Source organism: Rhopalosiphum padi, chromosome 2 (genome assembly GCF_020882245.1).
Source record: "Rhopalosiphum padi isolate XX-2018 chromosome 2, ASM2088224v1, whole genome shotgun sequence".
Lineage (NCBI taxonomy): Eukaryota > Metazoa > Arthropoda > Insecta > Hemiptera > Aphididae > Rhopalosiphum > Rhopalosiphum padi.
Window position 1 is genome coordinate 7,272,424 of NC_083598.1, and position 20,830 is coordinate 7,293,253.

Genomic DNA, 20,830 nt, shown 5'->3' on the forward strand with positions numbered 1-20,830 from the left:
TTAACTAAATTGAGTTAACGTTATTAAATTTCATATTAAAATGGAAAGTTGCACAATCACGTTTCTGTGGTTACACGTACATGTACTTCATTATATGCCTTGCATTTAAATATTAATATAAGTATTTTTTCTCCTCGGGATATTTTCGTACTTTAATATTCATCTACTATGAGTAACATAAGAATTCAAGTACTGAATATACTCCATTATACAACTAAATAATACGTTTTTTATCAAAAAAATATTGATTTTACATCAATAACAATTAAATTACATATTTATAATTATAGTACCTACCAAATTCTAACTTAACATATACATTACAATGAATTACTTCTCAATTACTAGATACGCTAACCATCCGTCTACTATACAATAGCTGAGCAGTTTTCTGTTTCCCCCTTTTAATATTATTTTTTTCTAAATATTTTAATATTATATAATATTTCCCTAGAAATATATGTACCTACTTATATATATACAATTATTAGTTAAAATTTTAAAATACTGGTAGAACTCGACGAGGAAACCCATAATTTAACTAGTTGTCTGGTAAAAATCAAATTCTGATGCTTAACATCGCAAATATAACTCCTGGAGTAGATTTCTGCAGAAGTTTGAAGTCAAATTTTCTGACAATAAACAAAGTGAAAAGCTATATTGATAGTGCTAGTCACGTTGTAAAAATCGCTGAATTTCCCGATAATACAGTGTTGGTGTGTAAAATTGAGGTAAATTCACCGTCTGTTCTAGAGTTCAAACGGAGTCACAAGACCTGAACACTGTGGAAAGCTATGTTATAAACAATGTACATCTGTCAACTGACGAGAAATTATCATTTAATTTCGAATAGATCTGAAGCAAAGTATAATATAACAGATAATCGTAATCGCATATCATTACATAATTGGACTAAGAAATTCGCCAGTTTTCAGGCACATGTCTTATTATTACTCATAGTCAAAGCGTTTACTTTCAAGGCGTAAAATCTATTACATACCACGCAAACGAGACCGCTCGTATAGTCAACAATAATAATATGAAACATAGGAATAATTTAAAATTCTTATTGAAGATAGTATGTTGTTATAAGTTATATTATATATAATATTTAAAATGTTTAATGTAAATTGTATTACTTATCAGTTTATCGCAAATAAACAATTTTGTTAAACAATTCAATTGGTTTTAATTCGTTATATTAAGTATTAATACATTTCAAAACATTAACATACAATTAATTAACGGTGTGTGAAAATTATGAACACTTCTACAATTTTTTTTTTTTTTTGTAAACTAGCTGACGTAAAAATACTTGAAAAGGAATTATATTCAATGAAACCTCTTATTGAGTTTTTAAGATTTTCGACCGAGGAACAAAAAATGTTTTCAACACACAACGGACATTAACTAAAAATAACTTGGTATACAGTATAGTATAGGTGTTGAGTGTGCCTCGTTATTGAGTAGGTGGTGATAATGGATGGATTAAATTTAAATTTAATAATAAATCAATACATTCAAAAGACGAGTCAGATCAAGCTGTATTCTATTAGCCATTTTAGATCCTGAGCGGAGTGATTTTTTTATTTTAACCTACAATAAGTTGTCGATAAACTGCTTCGATTTCCAACGTTGAGTGTGGTTTTGAATTAAAAAAAATTGGATCTAGTTTATAATTTAAAAAGTTTAAAATTAAAAATGTCCAAATTTTTTTTATAATCGAGAAATACAAACAAAAAATGAAGGAAAAACATGGATTTTTACGTTAAGCCAGTTTTGACAAAATTGATTTTTTATTTTTAATCAAAAAAAAAAAATAATTTAAATAGTATAATTTTAAAAATATTTTCACTCTCTGAATTATTCGTGGACAATTGAAATTTTCGAAATGATTTTTATTTTATTTTTTTATATAAATAAATGTAGAAAAAACATCTATGTACTATATATAGCGATTTAGTCTATTACACCGTCTGCACTCAGAAATGTGTTTCGTGTAAAATGATTGATTAAACTCAAATTTAACACAATCGTAAAAGTGACCTCGAGTTATAATTTACAGCAAAGCTGTAAGTACCTCTTGCCTATATTTTATAAACAATATTTTACAGATTTCATCAACTTTTAGCATTGGGCTTTTTTAATTTTAAGCAGTCTTATTAATACAAAACACAATAATGGATATTTCATAACAATTATACTAAAAAAAGGACTTATTAAAATGATCAAAACTGACCTAATGTGAATTAATAGTTAACACGATTCGAGTTCAGTTTATTTAAAACATACAATTTCACTTACTGTAATATATTTCTATATACTAAAACAGTCTTTTTAAAAATGAATTCGGGAATTTCTAATATATATGGATATGTATGCATTATATCTCTTATTAAGTTATATGTTTAAAGATAGTGGATTACCTACATAAAATAAAAATAATAACATATAAAAACCATTAGACATAAAATATATTAATTTATCATTTTAAATATTTGAATTAATAATAAAAATGATAATATTTCCATACGATGCATTGGAATGTAAAATAAATATAACTTTTAAAAACAACTTAAATTTCGGGCTTGACTTCTCATAAATAATTCAAAGGCGAATTCGATTTAATCATTTCTAATGATTAATGTATAAATGTGTACTATGGATCCAATCAATCATTGTATTTATTATAATAAACAAACACTCAATAATGTTTTTTATATTTATAAATATATAAAATGAACACAATTAATAACACTGTAAAATGTTCACTGTGTAAAAATAACACATCGGTTAATCAATATTATTTTAAAAAGGAAACCTTCTTTTATTGTATTAAATAAAAAAAATATACTTTAACTTAGTAACGTTATATTTTTGTGGGAAAATATCTTTGTGCTTAAACATAAGACGTATTGTCTATTGAGTATTGAGTACCAAAATTAAAGCACATTCTGGACATGTCATTACTTATTAATAATTAATTTTATAAAATAAAACGTACAATGAATCAACTAAAATGATTAAAATCTTCATAAATTATATTCATAAAGTAACACAACAGATTTTTGAAAAATACTAATCTGCCAGTCTCACAAAAGACTTTTAAATCTTTCAATATAGGATCTTATTATATGTCATTTACTTATTTGTATTTAACTTGAGTTAAGGCATTAATAATTTATTTAGATTAAGAGGGGGTATAAATTATATATATATATCTTAAACTACCTAAATTAATATGGTAATTGGATATAATTTACTAGATGAAACATTTTTTTTAAACTTCCACTAGCAAAGTTCAACAAAAACTCGGAAAGCTCATAAACTGGTTATGAGAATTATTTAAAAATACATTTTTTTTATAAAATTATATCATATTTTATTCCAGAAACAAACGGGGATTACGATGTAATTTATTATTACCTAATAAATTCAATTTGACATATTTTGTTCTTCACTAAAAATTAAGCCTGATTCGTAAGAAAGATTGTGATTTGATATTTATGAACTTGTAATATGTTATAATAATACAATTATTATACACTAAAACGTATAAATTATTTATAGTAAATAATAGTAGTTAGTGATTTTCAACCTGTAAGAATTTTGTAAATGTGTCAACGAATACACCTTATAATAATTATACTTAATACAAATATAATAATATAATACTAATACATCATAAAATAAATTTAAAAACTATTAATTTATATTCATTTATAATACCTAATAAAGTACATTTTTGTATATATAATTATTAATTAAGCAAGACTAAACAAGAAGATAGTCTCCGTTGAAGAAAAAACGATTCATGCTTGAAATATGTACTAAATTTTGGAAACAATACAGTGTCTTGTTAAAAAATTCCAACTATGCATTACAGAAAAAATGTATAATAAATAAATAACGTCTTAACAATAACAAATTTAAACTTTCAATCAAGATTTTTTGTTGTCATAAATAACAAAAAAATGTTTTAATTTTTATATTTTATTAATAATCCAATATTATATTGATGATATAACACTGTAACATAGTAAGTTATCTTAAGTGTTATTTGTTTTATGAACAATATGCATATGTTTTAATTTAAATTTTAAAATTTAATTTTTTTTAAACAACAGATTGACTATAATATAGTAAATTTACAATATAGTTTAAACTAAGATTACATTTTCAACGAAAATAAGTCTTATTTAAACTTTGAACATTGATTGATAACAGTTATTTACATATCGCCGATGTTCGACATTAAAAAATAATAATAAATAAATCATTATAGTCTATATAAAATTAATGAATAAAATACTATCATAGATCTATGTTATTGATTTTTATTTTTATTTTATTTATTTTTATTGATTTTATTTAAATTAAGTTTTTTTTTTAGACACATGTCAAATAGATTTAAGTACTTTTAAACTTCTACACAGTTTATAATTTCTGAAGTTAAAAAATATAGTTAATGTGTAAAATTGATTGTTTAAAATTTGAATAATAAATAATATCATATTATAAATTAATTGTTTGGTTTTTTATTTTTTTTAAAAAAATTTAATTAATACATAAATAGTATATAATAAGTAGCTACAAAAATTAACTGAATTATTAAAATATTTATGTGTTTGATAAAGAATAAAAATATAAAAATATCTACCTATAAATAATACAAATCATATTATGATGAAAAACAACAGTTTGTGTTGAACTTATTGGAAACTTATTGGAACGTTTACATATTGGACAATATTATTATATTATACTCTGCCCGGCCCTGTCTGGATGGATGCATGTGTGAAACGCTACAAAATAAATACACATATGGGAAAACCCTTGTTGCACCCGACGTTGGATGACTCACTGGAGACATCCGAAGAGAATTGATACCAGTGATATATTATTTAGCGACTCTCATTTTAAATCTACTTTTTTTACTTCCGACAAATAGATTTTGACTGGGGTAGATTGAATTTGATAATAAAAAAAAACCTTCTGCTGACATTTGCGTGGGTGCTGGGTATACATCAACAATATTATTTCTGCTGTAGTTCGAAATTCTCATGTAACGGATTATTCCGCGAAAAATATGCGTCTAGTCAACGAGATCTCTTTAACGATGTGTCCAGGAGATCAAACTACTAATTTACCGATTCTCCGGATTTCACCCGATTAAATTGACTAGGTGATCGACCGAAGCTTCCGAGGTTTAGATTCATAGACAATGTATCATCTATTATCTCACTTATTTTACCTAGGGAGATGAAGTAAAAGCAAAAAATAATAATTTTGTATTAAAACCGCTTAACGCTCGAAATCTCAAATCCGAGCTTGTTACCCTTTCGATATTTTAATATACATATAATTTGTATACTTATATTATATTTAGTTTTACCAGACCATCTAAGTAAAATATCTACAGTGAAAATTAACCTTCATACCCCCCACCTACCACCGTAAAATGGTGCAGTTACCTGCATTTTTACTGCTGTTAAAATACTAAAAGTAAATTATTACTGTAATTTAAATAATACGAATATATAACTATTAAATTAACCTTTAGTATAAAGAATGACTAAAAAAAAAAATATTCAATTTAGTTTATAAATAACTTGTATATCTGTGGTTTTACTGTGTTATATATGACCTTTTTTTATATATCTAAAAAAATGTAATTAATTCTATGTATTAATTCTATATTATTGTGAGAAAGTGGTGTCGTGACCTGCTACCTAACTAAAATGTTTATCATGTCGTAGTATATCCACTGAGAGGCCTCTACAAATATTATCAGTCCAATCTGTCATTTTTTTTTATTTTTTTTTCTTCATCAATTGTTCTTATTGTTCCTTGTGTTACAAATTGAATAAAAAAATATTATGTAACAAAAAAATAAAAAAATGTATATAATACGTAGCTTCTAGTTTTACAATTACGAACATTGGTATCGATGACAAGACGGTGGTCGGTGATATAAATTATAATAAATGTATACGGAGTGAGATATTATTAGTTTTATAAGTTTTATTTTATTATTATTATTATTATTCAATATTTTTGGTATTTATTATCAAATTCAACTAAAAAAAAAAAAAAAAACAATAAATTATCAATGATATATAATTATATAATATTGCTATTTTCAATATACTGTAGTGTAATAATTAATGTATAATGATTTAATTTTTATATTGTATAATATATGTATTACACATAATATTAAATTAAAATATCTTAAATGGAATATTATGAATTATAAATAAATGTAAACACAATACATTTTTACAGATTAGTTGATGAAGAGTAAATTATAATCTGCCCATTACTGAAGTACTTCTGTAGAGTGGTAATATTTGTAAATATTTATATCATTTGAATTTTTAACAGCGGTGAAATATTATTGACAACATAATATTTAATATTATATTTTATGGATGTATACTATTTTACTATAGTTATATTAAATCAATACAGGAGAATTATGGTATGAATATATTTTGACTAAATTACTTACGCACACACACACATATATATATATATACATAATTTCAGTTATCTTATACTCCTTTATTTTAGAACCCTTGATTATGCTATACTAATAATAGGCACGATGTCAATCATTAATATTTAATGAAAATTGTAACATATAAATACAATTCACTAAATTATATAAACAAATAGTGTACTTAAAACTTAAAATTGTATTTTTCTATGGATATATAAATCAAATATACAACTACGTATTTAACAATATATAATCGTATAACTTATTCCAGTATTTTTTTTATTAAAGTTTTAATTCAAAGTAAATGTTTATTTTTTACAATATAATATAAATAATTAAAAATATTTAAAACGTAGGTGTAGTCGCAATACTTTTTTTATATGCATTGAAAGTTAAAATCTTAACAAAATTCATGATGATTTTGGTTAGTGTACCTAAGAAATGAAAATGTAATACTTTAGGTATTATTTATTCATAAAATATATTTTTACTGTTTTATGGTATTTACAAAAAGATATTATTATATTTTAAGTAATATAAGTTGATAGAATATGGTATAAATATGTTATTATAATAATTAAATAATTAAATAGTAATAAGAAATAAATGTAAATTTTTTGTTGAAAAAATTATATAAACTAGAGCAATACTAAAACTTAAAAGTAAAATAAATTACTGTTATAGTTAAATAAAAAAAACCATATCACTAAATAATTCACTTAGTGATTTAGTCTGACAGATAGTTTCTACTCATGGTCGTTTTTCGTACACAACGGTATATCTTGAATTCGAATTTGTACACACTCATAATAATGACCCATTGACACCTAATATATAACAGAGTGGTACATATGTGCTTACATTTTTTATTTTTACTATACCTAGAATTTAGTATCACAATTAAATATATATTTATATTCTGTATACTGTCATCTTAAGTTACTTTGACCACATTAAAATATATAGATATCACTTTTAATAGTTTGTACGTGACGTTTATATTCTATTTTATACTTTTATTGTTATATGCAATGTGTGTGTGTAAAAGAGAGAAAGAGAGTGAATTATGTTGAAAAAAAAAGTTGAAGGGGGGCATAGGTTTGGTCAATGATACGTGACACGACTTCATGTATATTGACAAAAAGCATTTCAAATTGTATTTAAAAAAATATATATATCGATACTAACTATGGAGTTGGGAGGATGATGGAGGAAAGAATGGAATAAAATAAAATAGGTGTCGTTGAAACAGTGAAATAGTGAAACTCTGACGAAACTTTAATAAAGCCCAATATGAAAGTTTTGAGTAATTTTTCAAATGACAGTAGGACACGAGGTGCCTTGGCTAGAAAGCAAGACTTTACGATGAGGTCTCGCAATATTGAAACGCCTTGGCTAATAGGAAAAGTTATGGCAACGTTATTGGGAGATGTCCTTTAATAGCTCCAAAGTTTCTTTTTTTCTCTACCTCTTTTCACGTGAGTGTATATTTTTTGCCTGTTCTGCCTCGCCTACATTATATGTATACTTGATACCACCTCAAAAAAAAAAAAAAATAAAAAAAAAATAAACTTTTCACTTTGAATAAAACAGGATATCTTAATTTCAACTCTTGTCTTGAGTTTATTATGACATGACACGATACCTACTCAAAACATGAAAAATTTGTTTGTTTTAACTAAACACCTCACCTTGACTAGTATAATATAAGTATATATATAAATATATACAAAATCCTAATTGATAAATAATTACTTTTGTTTTATAATAATATAATATATAATATGTGAATTGTATAATAAAATGTATGACTGGAAAATGTTCAGAAAAAAACTGATTTTCAAATTGAAGTTAAATAATTCATCGACACAAAGCTTAGGTATGTAACAATGTTACAAAATTAATGTATTTTACATAATAACTGAAAGTGGTATAATATATTTTAGCTATATAATATAATATAGTATACTATACTGAACAATACTGTTGATCAACAATTTTACTAAAGCTATTAATATTTGTTACAAAAAAAAAAGTAAAAAACAATTTAAGTAGGAATCCTGGTGTAATATATTAGAATAGTTTATAATATTATGTTGAACACAACAAACTATTGAGGCAATTCTAATATGATTATCTATGCATTGTCATGTACATGGTTATAGTTTGTTTCTTATTTTTTCTAATAAGAAATATATTTAAGTCATTGCAAATATATTATGATTATATAACAGTAATATATCATATTACATCATGTGATAATTAAAACTGAAACATTCAATATATTTAATATTTATTTTAACTTTGCTATTTTTGTCTTGAACAATTGTTTTTTTTTTAATTGATTTATTCAATACAAATTATATGATATTTAATATTATTTTACGATTAAAAAACTCTTTTTTTATTTATTATTAAGTGCTTTAATGTCTGACATGAACCGTTTAAAATATAGTGATAGGTTTTCATTTTTTTCAATACTATAGTCTAAAAGTTATTTATTTATATTTTGTACAAAATATGCAGTGTAAACAACATTGTTTAAGTTCAGAAATTGTTTGTATAATATTTTTGAAAAATAAAATTATATATATGTCGGTTATTGGTAGTAAGATAGTTATAAATATTTATTTTTACTAAGTTTTAATTTTTTTTAAGCAATGGGGTTATGAAAATATGATTATGTACATTTCACGACAAAATACATTCTAATATGTCCTCCTTGTTTTCAATACCCTAAAATAAATCAAATAAATATTAATGAAAAATCACTTTAAATATAAAACTCCATTTTTTTCTGTGGTTGTATACTTGTGTTTATGAAAATCACGATAATGTATATTAGAAAACTCTTACAATATACTGTCAGATATTATAAGAAAATAATAATATTAATTTTTTTAACTAATCGAATAAAAAAATATTCATCATTTTCATTGAACAGCAAATGGACTGACGAAAAAAAACCGTACCAATGGACGTCTCTCCTTAACCTGTTAATATTTTATACTCCATGTAACAAAGATGGCTAATTTATTTTCATTTCTATTTGAGCGGCAGCTCGAATAAATATCGAAGTGGTCTTGAATAAAGTATTGTATTTTGGCATGGAATGATCGCTGGCAGCGTGACACTTGAACATTTGTAACATCATAAAATATAATCCCCGAGATAATAATAATAATATATATATGATATTATTATAACAGAAATAACTGACTTAAAAATGTAATAATCTTATTTTGATTAATTTTTTATTTAACTATATTTAATAATAATTATCAATATTATTAAAATAGGTATATATTATATGGTATATTGATGAAAACAAATTTTATTTCATAATTAGCCGATTATATTTAGTATATTTTTGTCATGTCCTGTGAATGGATCAAGCTACAGATAGTTTGAATATCTTCTACAAAGTAAGTTTGTAAGAAAACCGTTACAGTAGGTACATTTATAGTTTTCTGGTCGCAAAGCTCGATGCAAATGGTGGTCTCGTCACCACATCGGATTATTTCGAAATGGGATTATTAGATCTCTTATCTATACCGTGTTCTGCAGGGTTGGTATATTAAAGTTGAGTCCAAAAACCATTCTTCAGCCGAGTATTTCCTTTCTAATTAAGTAAGTACAAGCATTTTAGCTCGATAGGATGAACTATTGGATTAACATTTTAAATAAAAATACGAACGTTATTCTAAAAACTAAAAATTTAATCGTTTATTTAGACGTTTTTATATATAGTAATTAAGTTTTTTACAGTACGAAAATATAGGGAAAAGTGAAAAAGTAAAACAATCCAACTAAAAACATTAATTATTATTATTATTATCATTAACATTATTTCTTTTTAAACTCAATCCTAACACTTGTCAAAGTTGATAAATCGGTCTTAACAGAAAAAAAATATGCATGCATTTACATGTGAGCCACAATCATTGATATTATAGTGTCAGCGGAGTAGTAACGCAAAAAATGAAAACTACGAGGTCGGATGTTTCGTTCGGTATAAGAGGAAAAAAACTAAGAATCGAAGAAGTTTCAGTAGGTAGCCAAAAATGATAACTATACTCTTATAATATATAGATATACACACACGTATATACTTATACTTACGTCACATATCCAAAGACCGAAATCTCTCGCGCGTCTTATAGAGTCCCACTTGTCAGTTTAATCTCCCCCGAAAAGTATAAGAAGTATGCAACGGTATCACTATATAATAATACCTTCGACAGCTGATGCTCGAAACTTCTCGGAAGCAAATAGTTGTACGGCATAATTACTTAAATAATAACAATAATATCGCCAAGACGCGTGCCATGCCACATGAAGATTTCCAGCACTATACGGTTACACCATGTCCGCCTTTATAATAATATATTGTGTAAATACATAGTGTTAGTGTTTCGGTCGTGTTTCTCGGACAATTCCCACTAGATTCGAGAACATTATTGTAAGTCGGCGGCTGTTGTCGGCAATACGTTTTCGTGCTGTTATTAATCATTTATGTTCCGTGATTGATGAGTCGAAAAAACTCGCTTGCGGAGAACACCTGTTCCCGGTGCGCACGTCCAAACGTGTATCCATACTTTTGGTGAACTTTTCAATCGGATTAAAAGTGAACCGAGTGAATATTTTCACGGTGTGCGCCGTAGAAAAACGAACTCGCGTGCAATTAAAACCAAAGACTTGGACCAAACACTGAAATATTATCTCTTACACTGTTAAAAATATATGTTTATTGTTTACACTTTTATTTCAATATAATATCATGTACACGTTTTACCGTTGACTTTTGTCATATTTTTTTTCGTTCGTAATTCAATTCACAAATATAATTTTTCCGATGACATCGATATGTTTTAAGCAAACAATTTTGTAAACATTTTGTTTTATATTTTTTTTATAATCGTATAATATAATTTTCATATTATATTATGTTTTAGTTAAAAAATAATTTGACTTCAAGTATTGAAAATAATTTCTAAGAAAAAATTTAAATTAATGCAATTATTATTCTAGTCACGCTTTTGATATAGCCAAGTATTAAAAAAAAAAAAAATATATATGTATATATATTAATACTACGATTGTTGTTGTAATTTGTCGGTAGATGATTAAAATCCTATACGGACAAATGCCCACGTCGTCGCCAATCTTTTTTAAAATTATATTCCAAATAAATTCAATGAAAAAAAAATAATAGTATACCTACTAATAAAATATCGATGTTATTTTCATTAAAATTTTATCAGAATCATCATTTAACTGTAATGTTATACAATATATTTATTATACAAATGTAATATACATAAAACAATATTATTCAATAACACACAATTGCATTGTATACTAATATATTATATGCGTACACAGTAAAACATAATTTCTATATTAATAGCATATTCTGTTTTAATAGTATATTTGTATATTAGGTACCTACGTTAAAAGTATAAATTAGTCAGTAAATATAATATGACTAATTACAATTGTTTAGTAAGTTATATATAAAAAATATTACAGTTTAAAATATATAATATTTTTCTTGGAATTATTTTTGAAAACTAAATATTGGCTTTAAATTTTGACGTATTACAAACAAATGTGGATAATTTGGTATCAGAACACAACGTGCTAAACGATTTATATTTAATTTAATTTATAATACATTTTTAATTTAAAATATAAATCATTTAAACATAAGAATATTATATATTTTATTTAAATAATATTTATTTTATATATAAAACTACTATTTTTACTATTAATTGAAATGGAATTTACAAATCAACACACAGTATAACATAACTAATCGTAGTTTAGCCATTAAACTATTGAATTGTCAGATCACTAATTTACGCCCAACTGATATTCAATGACAGCTTATACAGTTCTGATTAAGTAGATTACATACTTTTAGAGATTAGAGTAAGTTCATTAATACAATTATACCAATAATTACAATCCATTAGGTCTATTTCAGGCTAATAAATGTCGATGAATTGATTTAAATTTATTTATTGAATGTTTTATTTATAATCGGATATAATATAAATTACTAAAAATTTTAAATTTGACTTCAATATCGTATTTTTGTAGCGAAAATATGCCATATTTATATTTGTATTTAATTATTTTTAATAATTATTATTAAAATTTTAAATTATTGTTCTCTACTTATGAGCGTATAATAAATAACACTTGAGTAGATGTAGTATATAGTTTAATTATTGATAATGATAATTCGATAATAATAATACTAATATGAATATATGATTATGTCGTAGTTCAATAATTATATAGTATAAATTATACACATACAATAAAATATGTATTACATGATGTACCTAGTTTATCTAATTTAGTTGCCAAAAACAAAAAATAAAAATAATTTTTCAAAAAATATAAAATGATGGCATAACGTATAGCCAAAGTTTTCAGCATAATATTATATGACGTATGAACATATTATATAGGAGATCGGTAAGAGAAAATACAAAAGAGTTACATAGGTATCCTTCATATTATGCTTTGTATGAAATGTAAACCAGCTTGAGATGGAAAAGGTGTGAAAGACTAAAAATACCTTTTAACGGTATCCTTTACAGTTTCAAAACCTCATTATATATAAGCAGACGTATATATTTAGACAATTTTTAAATACGTTTTAAAAAATCAGTATAATAATGAAGGCTCTTCATAATTATTATAGAATATTATTATATAGAAAAATAAAAATGGTTTTTAATAGTTTTCTCATTTTCTGATTTTAATTATATATACATTTCAATGCACATACATTTTTTTTCTGTTTTAATAACTAATTTTTATATGCTGCTTAAAGCAACATTAGTCTAAAATGTAATGGATTTTAAATAAATCAGAAACTTTTCATTTGTTTATTATGTTATAAATTCATATTACATAGTTAATAATATGTTGAAAATTATAGAAAATATAAATTTATATTGCTTCTTATATTATTGGTAATAAGTTACTCGCTATTTACATCAATAAATAAAAATGATCAAAAAGCTATTCACTGAGAGATATAAGCAAAATATCTGTAGACATGCTATCTACAAAGATACAAAAATACCATTTTATAGTCTTATTTACAAAAGGTCTGCAAACGAAACATCAGATTGACTATTATGTGTACTTAAATCATTTTAGTTATTCCATAAAATCCATAAGATGTTCAACATTTCGGAAGAAAATCAATTATTACATATTCTACGAAGTCAATATTAATAAATATAAATCACATTTCATTTTTACCTAAATTGTATTTGTTAATGTTAAGCAGCCTTATAGTTGATTTTTTTTTAATAATTTATTTTTTATTCTTAATAAATAAATCAATGTCGACAAATTAAGATTGAGTTTCTCATATAATGTAATGGAATTGATATATTATTTAAAGATGTCTATTAATTTTTTATACTATAATTCAAAACCTTTTCGTGCCTTTCCGAATTAAATTCATTTCGTCCGTTAATACGTTTGTATGAATGAAATCTATTTTTATTTAGGTTTTTTGATTTTATATCATTGTATATCATTCGTCCTATCGATATTATTATTTAATTATTGATGTATTTACTGTATTTTTTTATCATTAAAACTTATTATAAATATTTTATTATTATTATTATTATTATTATTATTATATATAAATTAAATTAAAAAAAGTGTGATATTAGTATATTTGAATTGATCTGTATAGTAATGATAAGTTTGTTTTTCAAATAGCGGTTGTAATCTAATGCTGTGAATATTTGTAGACGTCGTCTGATTTATTTTATTTTACTTTATACAGAGAAAACTTCATTAAATTACGATAATTAATCATTACAACTTGAAAATAATATTTGTAAGTAATTTTGTTTAAAATGTACTCATAGACTCTTATAGATCATATTTTGGAGCCAAATTTCATTTTTACAACAGTTTAATTAAATGGTTTTATATTGCCGATTGCATAAACGCGTTGTAATTAGTTCCTGACATGTATCTCAATTGATTTTAATTTGAAAAATATATACTTACAAAGTCGTTATAATATAATATTTATTGTATACATTTTATTGCATGTACAATATATAGGGCATCCAATAAGTTTGAAAACGATCATTACACTGATTGAGACTAATAAACGATAATATGATATATAGCTAAATAAATTATTAAATATTTTACATTATAAATGTACACAGTGTTATCTGTTATTGCTTCATGTAGGTATTAAAATATGCATATAGTTATTAAGAGTTTCAAAATTATTGAACACCTGGTATATACAATCTAAATGATAATCTAATGAACGACGCTTGCTTTTATTTTGAATAAATAAATATTTGATAAACTTTCGTTAAAATGTTCTTTTGATTGCACTGATATATTCAAATAAATATAGTAATTATTCTCTGTAAGTTTCTATCTTAAGTTTATCTAACAGCCACTATAATCTTAATTTGTCTTTATGCAATCTTTTTCGTTAATTTAAGCTTCTTAAATTATAAATTTAAAACAGTCTTTTATTTTATTTGTTATTAATTCTAATTGTTTAATACAATTATTAATGTAGCTTCTTAATGTATTTAATTTTAAATATTCCTCGAAATATTCGTACTGGAATTATAATATGCATTTATAATTATTACAAAAACACTGTTTTCGTGTCAAAATACTAACAGATTGTAGATATACAAAACGTTAATAATTTTGTCCTATTCATAAAATTATTTACGATTTTAACAGTATTATAAAAACGTATTTACTATTTATAGATGAAACAATATAAAATGTCATACTATATCTTTTATTAATGAAAATATAAATTTCCTTAATTGCTTTGTGATGACTAATCTTTGTTTAAGGTATAATAACTACACAAATTGAAATATTGTTAATATCAGTTAAATGATAATTTTATAAAATGTATGAAAAAACTAAAAATAATTTTTACGTAATAGTATTGATAATTTATATTTTTTTTTCAATAAGAAGTTAAGACATATAAAGAAAGAAATAATGATATTCATACAGATTTAATATCAAATAAAAATAACTGCATTTTTTTTTTTTTTCACTAATAACGATTAAAGTAATTATTTAAGTTAGTTCTCAGATGATTCAAGATATTATATTAATTATATTAATCAGCTATCTTTCTAAAAAAATTAAAGACTTTAGAAATTATGTATTATAGAACAGTATCTTAAAATCCTGTTACAATTGTTTATTTTTAGGTTAATTTTTATTCTATTAAGATTGTGGTAAACTAAATTTTAAAATAATAGAAAATAATAATTGCATATATTTATATGCATTTTGTGTATTTTACGTTTATACTTAATCAAAAATCGGAATGTAATTTTTAAAAATATAAAACGTCATATTATATTATAATTTTATATGCCTTATACATTTAGTCAAAATTGTAGTTTCTAACAGTACTTAATAATAATGACAATCAGTAATTATTTTTAAGTACTCCATCTAAAGTTTTTATTTCCATGTAAAGATTTTTTTAAATATTTATTCTTACATTTCATATCTGTCACACTTACTTTTTTTTTTTAATCCATAAAGTGTTGGTATATTATAATATTATACACTAAAGTCGTATAATTTCGTTCAACTAGATACTGTAATATTTAAAATGTGCTTTTGTATATACTTTTTATGAGTAATCACCTTGGGAGACAGATCACACAAGAGCAAACTTTTTAAATAAAAATAAAAAGTTTGTTATACTCATGGTATATATATATATTATATATATTTTTATTTTTATATAGACTCAAAAGCAAAGCAATCACCTCATTGTCGTCGATATCAAGGATTTATAATACTGTGCGCAGGATGTGATATATTATAATTCCCACGTGTCGACATATAGCTGCACATCAAAATGATGAGGCGTTAAATGAAAAAAAAAATAAGTAAAAATAGTAAATAGTAAAGTAAACGAAAAATATGTTTGTACGCTAAAAACGAACGTGTCAGAAATAAACTTGTTATTACAGAATAGAGAACAAAATTGTTATTATCTTAAACAGTTATACGTGAATGTGTAAAGGATATATTATTATTATTTTCACGTAAGAAAGTCTGTGGGTAAATACATCGACTTTGAAGTGAAGTTTAAACAGCTATCTTAACGACTCCTTTGTTTCATGTAACATATATTAACCCAATAGTAGTCCAATATAATATATAGTATATAATCAATTATTCAAACAGTTTTGGAAACATGACGTTGAAACATTAAAAAAAAAAAAAAAAAAACAATTATATTTGTTAAAAAATATTAATTATATCAGACATTTAGTGTACTATATTATTTTTGAATAAAAATCAATGATTTATCATATTATTGGTTATAGTTGATAATAACACGAAGAAGAAATATATACTACCCATACAGTCATACAGTCACAATATATACGTACGTCATCATAAAAAAGCTAACTTATCAAATAACTATTGTTATGTAACTACTGTCTTGTTTCATATTAAAATATACGGTTTTTTTCACAAAGTCTTTATGAATTTGAAAGCGTACTATGCGTAACGTGTGTATAATATAGTATAATATGATGATACATTTTGAACGTTGTTGATTTTCGTAAGAAAATTGTATATGATTATATAAGTACCCTATATTTTACCATAATAGAGACGATAATTCTTCCAAAAAATGTCCACATTTCACCGTTCAGCAATATTAATATAGTATACTAGGAATTTTATTTACATGAATCTCTATTTAAATGTCTAAAACTATGAAATGAAAAAATGAAAAATTCCAAAGACATAAATCAACACATTTTAAAAGAAATTACCTATATAAATATTGTTGATAAATAAATACTGTTATTGCAATGAATATACACTTTTTAAGCAATTAACATAAGAACCTGTAGATTCAATAAACTGATGTTAATTATTTGATATTAATAAACTAACATTAAAATACCTATTAAAGTGTAATGGTAAAATGATTAAGGTAGGTTGTTGATTTGATGACGATTAATTATTATAACACAATAAGCTAATACAATATTCCATTCTTATAGGTAACCAAATGTTATATATATATATATATTCATATTTATTGAACTTAAATATCCTTATAATAGTATATTATTGATATATTTTGAATAAAATAATTGTAGAAAAAATAAAATGTCGTCACGACAGATTTAGTACGATTACGGCAAAAGCTGTATGAAAAATGTGATAGGGGGAAAAAGATAAGAAATTTCAAATATATTTATTTACCATTTTTTAGTACTCTATTTGTTTGAACTATTATATATGGTTGCAATTTTCTAAATGTAACAACTGTATAAGAACGTTAATCAAGGTGTCCTTCGTGCGTGGGACACATTCACATCTAACTCGATTAATATTCCAGGCCGACTCGAGTGCGTCACAGGACTAGCATAATATTGTATCACAAATGGACATTTTTCTTCGTTGCGCTCAAATTGTAATTGATAGCAATGGTTATCGTAGCTTATTCCACTAAAGTAACCGTATAAATTTGTGTAATATAGTTAGAGGTATAATGAATTTAGATAAAATAAAATTACCCTAAATGTATTGAAAAATCGGTAAAAATAATACATATAACTTGGTGACAATAATACCTTGTACTATTATCTTTTTATAAAATATAAAAAGTAAAAATTGTTATCAACATATAATCTAAAATAACAATAAATAATTATGTACGGTGATAATAATAAGTAACAGTTAACCATAAAGAAATGTTGGTGTTTATACGGTTAACCATTTGGTGGTATGCCATTATATCTATAGCACAGTACAGTGAAAATCTAAATAATTTAAGGGGTAATATTAAATTTTGAGTGGTAAAAAAATTGAACTGGTAAAATGCTACCTTGTAAATTAACTTACTTACATTTCTATAATCATAGTAGGTATTACGAGTGGTGGCGGGAAACGCCTTTTTTCAAGTAATCTCGTTGGTCTAAGTATAATAATAGTAATAATAATATAATTTATACGATACACACATAATATATTATATATTATATTTTTTAAGAACAAAATGTGCGGAAAATAGGAAATTGATCGTCTGCCGGAAAGTAATAATAATATCATGTTTTTAGCGGCTAGTCGCGGTCGCGTAATGGTTTTTTAATGTCTGTGCATTAGACCGACAGGGCGGCTGCGGACAGAGCGGGGAAAATATTGTGTAGTGCACGAGGACCAGTGCACTGCAGCTGGGCGAGAATAATGATATTGTATATTATTGTTAATATTATTATTATTATCATTGTACATTCAATTTTGTATCTTACCGGTATGAGACTTCTGCCTAGACGAAATGACGTGTTATCCAATTGAAAAAAAAATCAAAATGATCCGGAAAAAAAAAACGAAAAATTCGAAAAACTGTTAATATTAACCAAAATATTATTGTATTCACCCGAAGTTGACGGAATATGGTACAAATCTGGAACTATGCGGTTTCGTCCCACCGTGAAACTTTACGCGTTCGTATAGTGTCGTAGACGAGTTAGTTAAAGTGGCGCGCGGGCGCTGACTACACGTTCGACGTCTGTCCTACGTGTCAGCGAGAATACTGCGTTCGGTTCGGGCGCCACGCACGGCGGCCGGCTAATACCGCCTCAACCACCCCTAAATCAACCCTCCGCCGTTTGCCATTTCACCACAGCAATTGGCCTGGTGGGGGAGGAGAGGGAACGCAAGCGCTTCGGCGGTCCATACGAAATTCACCGACACCAGTTACACGCTAGCGGGCTACTACGAGTTTTCGCCATCACCCCGTCTCGAATTGGTTTTGATACCATAATTATTATCGTAATTATTAGGGCTGTGAATGTCATGTTCTAGAAAAAAATGGTTTTTTGCCCTAAAATGAAAAAAAAAAAAATTACAAAACTACACAATTTCAAGTGTTCTACGTAGATCTTTAATTCAAAAAGAGGGAATTACCTGCTATCCTATTTTTAATTTTCCGTCGAAATTTTTAATCTCGATTTTTTTACCTTGTTCATCGTATGGAAATGGTTTGAAGTATAACGATCAATAAAATCCGATTAAATAACAACTTTGTTAGCATGTAAAAACGCATAAAAATGAAAAAAATTGAAAATTGTCCATATATTGTGTATAACAAAAACTTCGTATTCTGATTAGATCGTATATGCTATAAAACGAGCATCGCGTAACAAACATTGAAAAACAGTACAAAGTTCATCAAAATCCCAACCCTAGTAATTATTATATTAAATGACATCATCATTATTTCGACAGCGGATATATGATTCGATTGTAATTAAATCTAAAAAAATAAATGCAAAACGGCGGTGAGAAGTGCAGATATAATATATTTCAGAACATAGTACATTTTCGAAATATTACACCTATACTGCGTTATTTGCAAGTGTGTACTACAATCATCTGATATTATGTTTCGGATATATTATCATGGGTTCTTCGTAAATACCTCTAAGTGTCAGGAAAACCGGTAGAGTTTTAGGTACCTAAGGACACAAGTTGTTCTGCGCAGTGCTCCTGTAAATATAGAATTCTTCGAAATTAACAGATGGAACGATACTTACATTATAATTAAATTTTATAAAATTATACTTTTTTTTTGTATTTACGTAAATAGAGATACGAGGATAGTTATAATTATTTTAATACTGCTCATTTAAAATATATTTGGAAAACAGTCTACCCAGTCTACTATGTAAATATTTAAATCAATCGTTTTTGATTTTTACTTAAAATTGCGCGATATTTATTCGATATTCCTGTGAAAAATGTAATTCAAACACCAGTACTCAGCTATAATTATTAAATACACTAATTTCGATTGAACTACTTTGTACATCAACATCATTATATCATCAAACTAGAAGAGCCGGTTATAATGATTAAGGGTTCTCAATTTTATTTAAATCATACTTAAATATTTTCGATGATAATTTATCTATTTAAAAGTATTTCAACGCTCGAAAACTATTCACATACTTTACAAGATTGACGTGATGCATTGTGTCCGAATTGAAAATTACAGAAATCGCGTCTATTCTTTGACCCATGATACTTACTGTTGCAGTATCGTAGTTGCATGCAACTGTAGTGGTGTAATAAGTGAAGACAGCCTGAAACTTGATCAGCGACGTTCTTAACCTAACTTAACGGTATGTTACCGAAATTCGTGGCGATTGCAATTGTATTTGAATAGCACTCAGACATCGAATACCTACATTCAATAATATACTTTATGTATGTTGACTAAGT

General features: G+C 25.0%; 1 protein-coding gene across 1 annotated transcript in view; it reads right to left on the reverse strand.

The window, feature by feature from the left end:
• Positions 1–19,146, reverse strand: part of LOC132919081 (acid sphingomyelinase-like phosphodiesterase 3a) — a 221,045-nt gene extending 201,899 nt beyond the window's left edge. The window contains exon 1 of the mRNA XM_060980431.1: positions 18,856–19,146. The gene's annotated coding sequence lies outside the window, so the exon portion shown is untranslated. The remainder of the gene's footprint in view (positions 1–18,855) is intronic.
• Positions 19,147–20,830: the final 1,684 nt, after the last annotated feature.